The sequence below is a fragment of the Myodes glareolus genome, chromosome 20, assembly GCF_982192425.1.
Source record: "Myodes glareolus chromosome 20, mMyoGla1.1, whole genome shotgun sequence".
Taxonomy (NCBI): domain Eukaryota; kingdom Metazoa; phylum Chordata; class Mammalia; order Rodentia; family Cricetidae; genus Myodes; species Myodes glareolus.
This window is the reverse complement of record NC_142045.1, coordinates 53,934,105-53,946,091: the sequence shown is the minus strand read 5'-3', so window position 1 is coordinate 53,946,091 and position 11,987 is coordinate 53,934,105.

Sequence of the window (11,987 nt, the reverse complement as noted above, 5' to 3'; positions counted from 1 at the left end):
ACTCAAGGGGTCAGGTGCTCACTTTCTTCTCTCCTAAACACTCACTCAGTGGATCTGAATCCAGAGCCAAGTGTGTGGGTGTTTTGGGGTGTGTACTGTGACCACTCTGCTGGGTCGCCTCCATAGGACACTTTGAGGAACAGTGGATTGAAAACAGTTTTCTCCTGTTGTTCTGGGGTGCAGAAATCCTGTCCTTTGTCCCCTCTTTGGCGGTCATTGGAGACAGGATGATTTTGAGAGTAAGACCATCACGTCTGCGGCCTGTTCTGAATAGACAGCGTGGAGGGATCTTAGCACTGAAAATAAACCGATTCTGTTCATGCTTTCCAAGAACTCGATAGGAACCACATTAAAGCCGAGAACGTTTCCAGGGAAGCGCTGGATTTGGAGATGCTGGCGACAAGACTGGGAGCAAAAGGAGAAGCCTGTGAGCTTGGGGAATGCAGTTGCACACCCACGCTGCAGTGGTGCCCTGCTGGAACAATAGGACAAGGTCCGGCTCTGTCCCGCCGTGCCTCTTTTCTTGTTTTAATTAAAAATAATCTGTGCGTCAGTGTTTCTCTATACAATGTCCACAATGAGCTGCAGCATCTTAAATGTTTGGCAGGACATTCGTGCTCATGACATCACAGGCTGGGAGGACAGGGAGGCCACTGTGGGACTGGCCCCGGGGAGAGGCAGCATCAGTTCAGCCTTTGAGATGGCCCCACAAAAGAGTGTGTGACAGCCAGATGTGCGGCTCCTGGAGACTGAAGCGGGATTGTGGGAGGAACGTTGGCACATGCTGCTCGCGGCTTGAATAGCCACTCTTGAGGAATCTATATTTCTTCAGCTCATGCATACCCAGAGCTCAGGCACTGCGACCGTGTCTGGCAGAATGGGTGGAGATGGGGGGACTTGTCACTGCTTCTTGTCCCTTTGTAGAAATGAAGAATGTGGAGCCATTCCTAGAGGACTGTGGAGGGCAAGAGTCACATCCTGGGCAGCTTCAGAACAGTGGTGGCACCTATTGTCGTAGCCCAGGCTTTGTTTAATTAAGACTGTTCCTTCTCTCCCTCAGGCTGAATTGTTTGTGGTTCAGCTGTGAGTCTTGTTAAAGTGAAGATTCTGATCAGTCCATGTGATTGGTCCATATGGTCGGAGATTCTGCATTTATTAAAAAAAAAAGAAGCGTGAACATTCTTGTTTTTCATTTATTTACGTGTGTGTGATCACACACATGCCACATTGTGCATTTGGAGGCCGTAGGACAGATGTCTGGTTCTCTCCTTCCATCACGTGGGTCCCTGGAATTTAGATCAAGTTGCTGGACTGGGTGGCATGCTACATCCTGCGGAGTCTACGTGGTCTCTCACGTAGGCTGTGGCACAAGCTTCAAGGAAGCGTGCCTGCAGAGAAGGTGTGTGTGTGTGTGTGTGTGTGTGTATGTGTGTGTGTGTGTGTGTAGTGTGTGTGTGTAGTGTGTGTGTAGTGTATGTGTGTGTGTAGTGTGTGTGTGTAGTGTATGTGTGTGTGTAGTGTGTGTGTGTGTAGTGTGTGTGTGTAGTGTGTGTGTAGTGTATGTGTGTGTGTGTGTGTGTGTGTGTGTGCGCTGTGCTCCCCGCACTGGAGCTCTTGCACCTTTGGCACCACCTGCTCATGTTCTAAGGAACGCAGTCTGGTGTCTTCTGGAAGGGAAGATAGGATATTTAGATTTCCAGAGTCTGCTGATGAGATATTGCCATATAAGGACTGTATGATGCTAATGGAGGAAGATCAGTTAATATTCAAGGGGAAAAGGTTTTCAGGTTTAATCTGGTCCTTAGTAGATGAAGAACAAAAGGCAAACTTAACTAAGCAATCAAGACAGATTCAGCAAAAATGGGGTAAGGATAGAAGAGAGAGATAAATGCCTGTAATGTCTCGAGATTGGTTTGGGGAAGGTTTGAAAAGGAGTTAGAAATGTGGAGAAGGAGAAGGAAAGAAGATGTTCTTCTGCATAGATGGCAGAAATATAAAAAGACGGTAGACTGTGTGACTGTTAACCACAACCGCTTGCCCTTAGCTCAAAATGCCATGAACTCAGCCTAGATGAAGATTTGTATGGAAACTAATGCCCAGCCATGTCTAACATGACCAACTGCAGACTCCCACCAGGAACATCTGTCTGTGAAAATCTATTCTCATGTAGCTGATATAATGATTCTAAGAATAATCTGTACCACATGAAAAACAATACATGCTGGTAAGAAATCTTTTCTGTATAAAGGATGAGTCTCATGCCTAGTAAAGACGCGTTCAGATGTGATTCCTTTGATCTTGTGTCTGTCATTCGCCAACTCCTGACCCACCTATTCCTGAGGCCCTGTCCCGTTGGCCCCAGTGCCCCGACTAAGCTGGCCTGTAGCACTTTCCCACTGAGCCATGCCACTGGCTGGGACCAGCATCTCTGACAGGCTTTCAGAATGTGCTTGTGACACTGATTCATTCTGCCACTTGAGGTGAGCATCCTCCGGAGGCTGAACACAGGCCGTCCTTATGACCTGTGCATCACGAGGGTGCCTCTTTTGTGCAAGTTCCTGGGACTCAGTCTGTGTCTTTCTGAATAACTCAGCAGCATCGTTGGCTGATAATTGTGGTGCAGAACCATTTATTTGACTTCAGGGCTTTTGTGACTCATCAAAGTATAAAGTACCCCATCCATCAACTCACACAGGTGAACTGTTGCGGAAAACTGGCTATTTAAGGTCTAGGAGTTTTGTGTGCCAGTTGGTGTCACACAGGTATCATGAAAACAGCTGTGGTGGAGTATTTATACCAAATGCTACAAACCAAGTATTTCCTTCGGTTGGCTCCCACTTTCTGGTAGTCACCAAACACAGTCCGGTATAGCCCAGCTCCGGGAGAACCGTAATTCAACTAAGGGAGTGGACGACACCTTAACTGCGAGAGACGCATTCCTCGTTTTCTTCAAGTTCACAGGAAGGAAGGGAGGGAGAACAAGGGGAATGTGGGGAAACTGAGGAAAAGGAGATGAGCTGGTTGCCAAGTTGCAATTGTGCCCTCCTCCCAGGTTGAGTCTGAAGGTCTCAGTGGCCTGGGCAGGTGGGAGGCTGCTTTAAACATAAAGCAAAGAAAACCAGACTACAAATCACAATCCCAGAGAACTTAGACAACAATGAGGACCCTAAGAGAGATTTACATAGATCTAATCTACATGGGAAGTAGAAAAAGACAAGATCTCCTGAGTTAATTAGGAGCATGGGGACCTTGAGTGGGGAGGGTTGAAGGGGAGGGGAGAGGCAGGGAGGGGAGCAGAGAAAAATGTAGAGCTCAATAAAAATCAATTAAAAAAAAGGAGAGAGAGAGGAAAAAATGAAAGCAAGCTTGGACCTTAGGTTTAGAGCACGGGTGGGAAAACTCCAACACCAGGGCTCCCAGGCTGGTGCAAGAGCCGCCTGGTCGCCTGTAAATGCATCACTGGATTTGTTGGTCTCATTGATCTGCTTCCTGAGGGTTTGGCTTGCCTTCTCTTCTCTTCTCTTCTCTTCTCTTCTCTTCTCTTCTCTTCTCTTCTCTTCTCTTCTCTTCTCTTCTCTTCTCTTCTCTTCTCTTCTCTTCTCTTCTCTTCTCTTCTCCTCTCCTCTCCTCTCCTCTCCTCTCCTCTCCTCTCCTCTCCTCCTCTCCTCTCCTCTCCTCTCCTCTCCTCTCCTCTCCTCTCCTCTCCTCTCCTCTCCTCTCCTCTCCTCTCCTCTCCTCTCCTCTTCTCTTCCTTCCTTTCTCCCCCTTCCTCTCTCCTTCCTCCCTCTCTCCTTTCTTCCTCCTTCCTTCTTTCTTTCCTCCTCCTCCTCTTCCTACTTCTTCTTCTCCTCCTCTTTCTCCTCCTCTTCTTTCTTCTTCTTCTCTTTCAAGACAAGGTTTCTTTGTAGCTCTGGCTCTCCTGGAATGTTCTTTGTAGACCAGGCTGGACTTGAACTTAAGGACATCTGCCTGTCCCTGTCTCCTGAGTGCTAGGATGCCACAAAATGTTTTACAGGGAAGATCTTTGCTTATCCAACCTCCTTAGGAGTTCTTAGGAAGTAGTTTCTGTCCCAGAATATCTTTTATTTTTAGTGAAAGGATTCCCAGCTTTCCCTAGTGCTTAGAGTAGAATATAGTATTTCAATGTACTATGCAATTCTTTTTAAATTAACTGCAATAATACACACACACACACACACACACACATTCAGTTTCGATGGTGTGGGATTGTATATGAAAATATTTGGAATAGGCAGTTGACAGGAAAAAATTGAAAATGTTTACAAGAGAAAAGGTGTACCAAGCAGAGGTGGGGAACCAGAGTCCTCTTGAGGTGACCATAGTTCTCTCAGAAAAAGGAACCTGTTTATATCCAAGAGACTTTGTTTGTGGGGCACACTGCTAACCTGATACCCACAGCCCTGGTTTGGGAAAGGGCTCTGGATGTTGTTGGTTAAGCCATTTCTTTATTTCATTGGTAAGCACAGTCCGTGAGACAAACGAAACAAGGGAAAACAAGGGGGTTGCCCCTTCCCGAGTCGTCTAGATATTCATTTTATGTGTGTGTGCGTGAGTGCAGACATATGTGTGCCATAGGACACAAGTAGAGGGCAGAGGACAACTCTTGGGAGTCACTTCTCTCCTGCTACTTTGTGGGATCTGGGGCATAGGCCCTGTGGTGGTTAGAATGAAAATGGCCCCCATAGGCCCATAGGCCCATAGGCAGTGGCACTATTAGGAGGTGTGGCCTAGTTGGAGAAGTTTATGACTTTTTTGGGGGAAGTGCATTACTGGGGGTGGGCTTTGAGTTTTCAGATGCTGTCTCTTCCTGCTGCCTGAGGATCTAGATGTAGAACTCTCAGCTACTTCTCCAGCACCAGTCTGCCTGCATGCCACCATGTTTCTCATCATGACCATAATGGACTAAACCTTAATTAAATACTTTCCTTTATAAGAGTTGTTGTGGCCATGGCATCCCTTTATGGAGTCTCGTTAGCTAAGAAAGTCCCGTGGGCAAGCATCTTTACCAGCAGAACCATTTTGCTCTTCTGCCATCGAGACATCTAATCCCATTTAAGCTGGGTGGACAACTTACCTTTCTGTTCTGCCTGGTTTTACTCACTGTTCTGATGAAAGGTTATGGAAACACACCTAGAGATAGGTGTGAGAAGGTCCTATCTCCCAGGAATGAGAGCGTGTGGGCAGCTGAAGGTCTTGGTGTGTTCCCTCTGCTTCTGCTCTGGCCTCCATGAATAAAGCAGAGGCTTCCATAATATAGTAAGGGACCTCTCTTATGTCCTGGTCCACAGGCTGACCCGGCTGTGGACCAAAGGCGACTCTTCCTTTGGTTCCAGGTCACTCCTTCAGATCTTAGCTTGGTCTGGTCATGGATGTCTAAGCAATGATCTGTAGTCATTCTCTCTAATATAGGAATCATCAAATACACAACTCACTCAATCGTATTTGTGGCTTCTACCCCATCCCAGGATTTGCCTAGGGGAGGGGATCAGCGACTGGAGGTTGATCCTGGGAAACTAGCCAGGTTATTCTTATCCACCCTAAAGTTTAAGAACTGTGGAAAAAGGTTCAATGAAGGTTAAAGGTTAAAGTGATTTGTCCTAGACCATGTTAGGGAGTCATGTCCTGTTACCTGGGGCTTTTGAAGATGATGGGGTTGTGGTTCAGGGGAATGCTTCCTGCTTTGAACAGCCATTCTATCTAAGTGGGAGCTGCTCTTCTTGTATTTGACCGCTCCTCCTGATTTTGAAGTGAGTACCTAACTCAGGCTGAACCATCTTCCCCGAGATGAATAGAACTGACCCAGGAAGTCAGCATTTCACCCAGGATCCGCCATATTTCACCTTTCTTTGGAACTGTGATTGAGAACATATTTCCTCCTGATAGCAAACCAGAGAGATGTGAACCTAGAGGCTCCCAGTGGCTGCCATATTAGCTGTGTGGAAGGAAAATGAAGCAAAACAAAGCCAGGATCTGGGACAATGAAGAAAACATGAAGAGGGAAGCAGGGACTTAAATACAAGCAGGTAATGTGTGGGACCCAGCTCACAGTTCTGGAGGCCTGCTGGTTATACCAACAAGTAGCCTCACTGTGCCTTTGATTTTTCCTCCTTGGGTTCTGTCAGCTGCAGCCTGAGCATCTTGCCTAGGTGAACTGTACTTACAAGTCACTATGGCAACCCCATGGATTTTCTGCTTCTTCTTGGGAACATGAAGCCGTTTCATTTACTAGCTTTACGATCTGAGTGGATCCCTGATCCCATTCACTTGCCTTTGGGGTCAAGAAGGTGTGCAGCCCAGGTCAGTTACATCAAGTCCTGTTCTGGAACGTCTCATATTCAGGCTCTTCCCAGTTACGAGGACTTCCAGGACTCATGGTATCCCTTGACCTGGTGTGGAGGACTGTCTGTAGTGATGGACAGGAAGTAGAAACAAGACCAGGACTCATGGTATCCCTTGACCTGGTGTGGAGGACTGTCTGTAGTGATGGACAGGAAGTAGAAACAAGACCAGGACTCATGGTATCCCTTGACCTGGTGTGGAGGACTGTCTGTAGTGATGGACAGGAAGTAGAAACAAGACCAGGACTCATGGTATCCCTTGACCTGGTGTGGAGGACTGTCTGTAGTGATGGACAGGAAGTAGAAACAAGACCAGGACTCATGGTATCCCTTGACCTGGTGTGGAGGACTGTCTGTAGTGATGGACAGGAAGTAGAAACAAGACCAGGACTTATGGTATCCCTTGACCTGGTGTGGAGGACTGTCTGTAGTGATGGACAGGAAGTAGAAACAAGGCCAAGAAAGCAGAGAGCAAGCAATGTCAGGTCTCTAGTACTAAGTAACCATGATGCCTAGTACATGGCATAATTTTGGGCCAAAGCTAGTATATTAATTACTTTTCTTGTTGATGTGATAAAGTACACAACAGAAAGAAACAGAAGTGGGGAAAGAAGGAAGAATTTATTTGAACTAACATCGAGGGCATAGTCTATCAATGGGTAAGGCATGGCAGCAGGAGTGGGGGTGGGACGCTCTGTCTGCAGTCTGGAGGCAGAGAGAGGCAAATGCTGGTGCTCACCTCTCGTGTTTATTCATCCCAGCATCCCACCCACAATCAGGGAGGGCCTCTTGTACTCTCTGACAATACTGTCACAGACACACCCAGAGCTGTGTCTTCTAGGTGATTCAAAATCCAGTCACATGGACAATGAAGACTATCATCACATCTGGTCTCAGGTGGGGTGCTGTCACCTTCTCTTCTTTTTCCCATCTTCTCCTCTCTCTCTTTCCTCCTCCTCCATATCTCCTCCCGCCACTCCTCCACCCCTCTTCCTTACCTTACTTCTTCTCTGAGAGAGTCTCACGTTATAGCCCAGGTAACCTGGAATCCACTATGTAGGGAACTCTGGCCCTGGAGACTCATAGCAGCCAACTTGTCTTGGTCTCCCACACTTGAGACCTTTCACCAGCTACTGAAATTTTGTGTAGGAGCCTCAACCTGTGGCTAATCATTGTTATTTTTAATTAAAAACCTCTTCTGAGGGCTGGAGAGGTTGTTCAGTGGTTAAAAGTACTGGTTGCTCTTGCAGAGGACCCAGGTTGGGTTCCCAGCACACACACAGTGGCTCACAACCATCTGTAACTTCAGTTCTAGAGAATCGGATTCCTTCTTTTGGCCTCACTGGGCACTAGGCACACATGGTGTAAACATGCATGCATCAAATGCATCAAATACAAATAAATAAATCTTAAGAAAGAAACTTAAAAAGCAAAATAAAAGCAAAAAAAATGTTGTTTTTACCAAGGAGAGGGAATGGCCATGTTGAGAGAATCCAAATAATAAAAGTCCACAAGACTTACCAATGCCCAATGGTTTAATTCAAGCTCTTAACTTCTTGGGCACTGCCCCACCTCCAGCTGCTGTCACCCCGTGACCTCACTGAGAGCAAATCAAACAACAAACAAAGGACACTCTGTAGGACTGTATCCTGGAGAATTAATTGTGGCAAACTCTTCCTCTAAAGCCATTTGCATTTTCAGTAACTCTACCAAGTTTACATTAATTAAAACATCCCCTCTTCTGCCTTCTGCACAGAAAGAATGGATTTCGAGCAAGCAGGGTGTGGGATCAGTTACACAATCTGTGGCTTTGTCTTGTTTCTCCATCACATTGTCTTTCTGACACAGGGGTTCGAAATCTTGCTTATTTTGTGTTTGAAAAATCTACAAACTTAAAAGTTTGGTCATCTTAATAGGCTTCGTGAGCATCTGCTAAGGTTATATTTGTGTGTGTGTGTGTGTGTGTGTGTGTGTGTGTGTATGTGTGTGTGTGTGTCGGTATAAATACATGTGCATGTTTGTTTGGGTTGTTCTGGGTAGTTTTATGCCTTCGTAAGATTCAACTGTAAGGCATTTTCTTAATTAGCGATTGATGGGGGAGGGCCTAGTCCATTGCGGGTGGCGCCATTCCTGGGCTGGTGTCCTGGGGTCTACGAAAGAGCAGGCTGAGCAAGTTATGAGGAACTAACTAGTAAGGAGCATCCCTCCATGGCCTCAACATCAGTTCTGGCCTCCCAGTTCCTGCCCTGCTTGAGTTCCTATCCTGACTTCCTCCAGTGATGGACAGGGATGTGGAAGTATGAAACAAACAAACCCTTTCCTCCCCAGTTTGCTTTTGATCATGGTAATTCATCACAGCAACAGTAACCCAAACTAAGACACATGTGGAGGGCAAAAGACAATTTGGGTGTCATTGTCCAGGCATTACACATCTCCTTTTAGAGAAGAGGTCTGTCATTGGTCTGGAACTCACTAAGTAAACTGGGATGACTGACCTTTGGGCCTCCGGGATCTGTCAGCTCTGTTTCCTCAACACTGGAATTATAAATGAGACAGGTTCTCACTGTATGTATAGTCTGTCGGGTCTGGAACTTGCTACATAGACCAGGCTTGCCTTGAGCTCACAGAGATCCTCACATCTCTGCCTCCCAAATGCTAGGGTCAAAGGTGTGCATCACCATGCCTGGCTATGCATCACTTAAAAATTAACACTTATTAATATTATTATTATTATTGGGTGTGTGCACATGTGTGTGAGTGTGCCACAGCACACATGAAAGATCAGAGGATAAATTTTGGGGTTCAGTTTTCTCCTTCCACCTTTATGTGGGTTCAGGGCTTGAACCAAAGCTTTTACGGAAGCACACCTTTACCGACCGAGCCATCTTACTTATCCCAAATTCAGCTTTTTAACTTTCACTTTTTTTTAACTTAAAAATTATTTATTTATTTTTAATGTGTGCTGTCTTTCCTACATGTGTGTACCCCATGAGTACCTGGTGCCTAAGGAGACCAGAAGAGGGTAGATCTCCTGGAACTGAAGTTATACCTGGTTGTGAGCGGCCATGTGGGTGGTGGAAACCAAACTGCGATCCTCAGAAGAGCAGTGGTTTTCTTGACTGCTGAGCCATCTCTCCAGCCGCCATTGCTTAAAAAATATTTTTATTTATTCCCTGACAATGTCATACATGTAGACATGTATCATGATCATACCCACTCCTAGCTCCCTCTCCTGCTCACCCCAGGTGCACACCCAGCATGTGTTCCTCCTGCTTCACGCCCTCTGCTTTGCTTTTCTAACACATTGAGTTCGATTCGTGCTGCGGGTTGGATGTTGACTGGTGCGGGCTTGCTCTTGTGTGGGTAACTGCAGCTGCAGTGGGTTCACACATGCAAGGGCCACACCATGTCCGGAGGACAAGATTTCACATCTCTTGTCCCCATTCTCGACTCTTGCATCCTTACAGTTCTATCTTCTGGGTCACTCTCTGAGCTCTCGGGGTAGGGTCACATTTAGGGACATGAAACAGGGGGCTCCAGGGATTAAACTCAGATTACTCACGGGGCAAGCACTTCGTCAACTGAGCTATCTCCCCAGCCCTGCATTGTTGATTTATCATTCTCTTGTGATTAGATAATCATGTAATGATCACTTGTCACATGACAGTCATGCATTAGCCATAAGCTATAAAAAGAAAACATAAAGACAGCTTCAGCCCCCAGAATAACTCAGTCTAGGGCTGGAATCTTGAGCAACGACACTACCAGGGCCTTGTTGTTCTCATCTTCAGTCTGCACTGGGCAGTCACACTCTGGTAGGAAAGGGAGAACGAAGCATCAGCAAACACCCATGACTGGAGAAATCACAGGTAAGTTGTATGATACTTGACGTGTGAATGCACGCTGGCTTTGGGTCTTCAGCCTTGCACATTTCTCATGACCTAGGAGAGCCAGACAATTTCTAAATTTTCTGGTCCAATGGTTTAATCATGAGGAAACAGAGACATATTGGCAGAGAAGCACCTGTCTAAGGTCTCCTCAGGATTTCCCACTGAGGCCTGGGAGGAGCGTGGTGCTCCTTCTTAGGACTGCAAGTTAGCTAATGGCGTCAATCTTTAGTTTATCAAGGTGATTTAAAGATTCACCATCCAGGCGTTGGAGCTCAGCTTCTCTTGCAGCTGTGCAAAGAAATACAGCGGGCTTAGCTGGCACCCTCAGGCGCATCTGGGGCAGCCAGGCGCAGGAAGCAGTGTGAAGCAGGTACTAGAAGCACCGAGCCCCATCTGAGGACTGTGAGTGGCATAAGGGTGCTGACCTGTCCCCAGGGGAGATAGGAAGAAGAATCTGATCTTGCACAGTTATTGTAAAAGCCACTCAATCAACAGGCAGTCATAGCTGACATCTCAGCAGTGACTGACAGCTGAGGCGAATACACCATTGGTGGAAACATTCCTGAAATCCATTTTCCAGAACACAAGTTGTGTGATCTAGTCCAGGTCTCATCAGGAAGTGTTCATCAGGGATCAGCTCCTTCCAGACCTCTGCTTCACCCATCCCAGGAGGCGATTCTCAGCAGGAGACAACAGCATCCACACTGCAGGTGGGAAGGGCCAAGAAAAGGTGCAAAGGCCTGATCTCTCTGAGGGAACTTGTTGGTGTTGCCACAGGACTCTGTTTTTTTTTTTTTGTGTGTGTGTGTGTGTGTGTGTGTGTGTGTGTCTGAGGGTGAGCTTGTCTAAATAAAGACCAGAGGACATTCTTGGATTTTACTCCTGGGGTGCTGTCCACCAATTTTTTCTTTTAAGAGCGTCCCTCGCAGTGGCCTGGAGCATGCTTGAGTAGGCTAGGCTGGCTCGTCAGTGAACTCCAGGGTCTGCCAGTCTCTGTTTTCCCAACTCTGGGGTTGCAAGTGTGTACCACCATACCTGGCCTTTTCCCGGGCTTTTGTTAAACTCGGCCCTCGAGCTGCAAGGCGGGCATTCTCCTGACAACCTCCTCAGCCCCCACAGGACTCCTGACGTAAGCTGTAGCCACACCTAGCTGCAAATGCGGCTGAGGAAATCCAGCTGCTGGCCGGGCTTGTTTCATAGCTTGAGGTGCTGCGTGGGAAACAGAAATGGCTTACACTTATTCCTTCCTCATTAAAGGCATGGAAACAAAGCTTTGCCTTTAAAAACGGTCTCTCCCTTATTGTGCTTTTACTATTTAATGCTATTCTCAGTAAAGACAAATGAATATACTATGCTGAATTTTGCCATTTGGCTTTTATATTGTACAATACCATTTTCAAAGAAATATTTGCTATTACTTTTATTTGTGGGCATGTCTCTGTGTCCGTGCGCATGTATGTACCCTGTATGGGAACCTGAGGGAACCAGAAGAGAGCCTCGGATCCTTTGGAGCCGGAGTAAGAGGCAGTTGTGAGATGCTGATGTGGTCCCTGGGGACAGATAGAGCATCAGGCCTCTTCCACACAGTGCTGCTCCCCAGCTGCAACAGAAACGTTAAAGACAAGATTTTACCCCTAAACAGAGAACCATGACAATTTTTATTTAGTCACTTGTATGCACATTTGTATTTTGCCTTTTTAATGGAGCAATGAAAATATTGCAATAACAGCTCAAATTC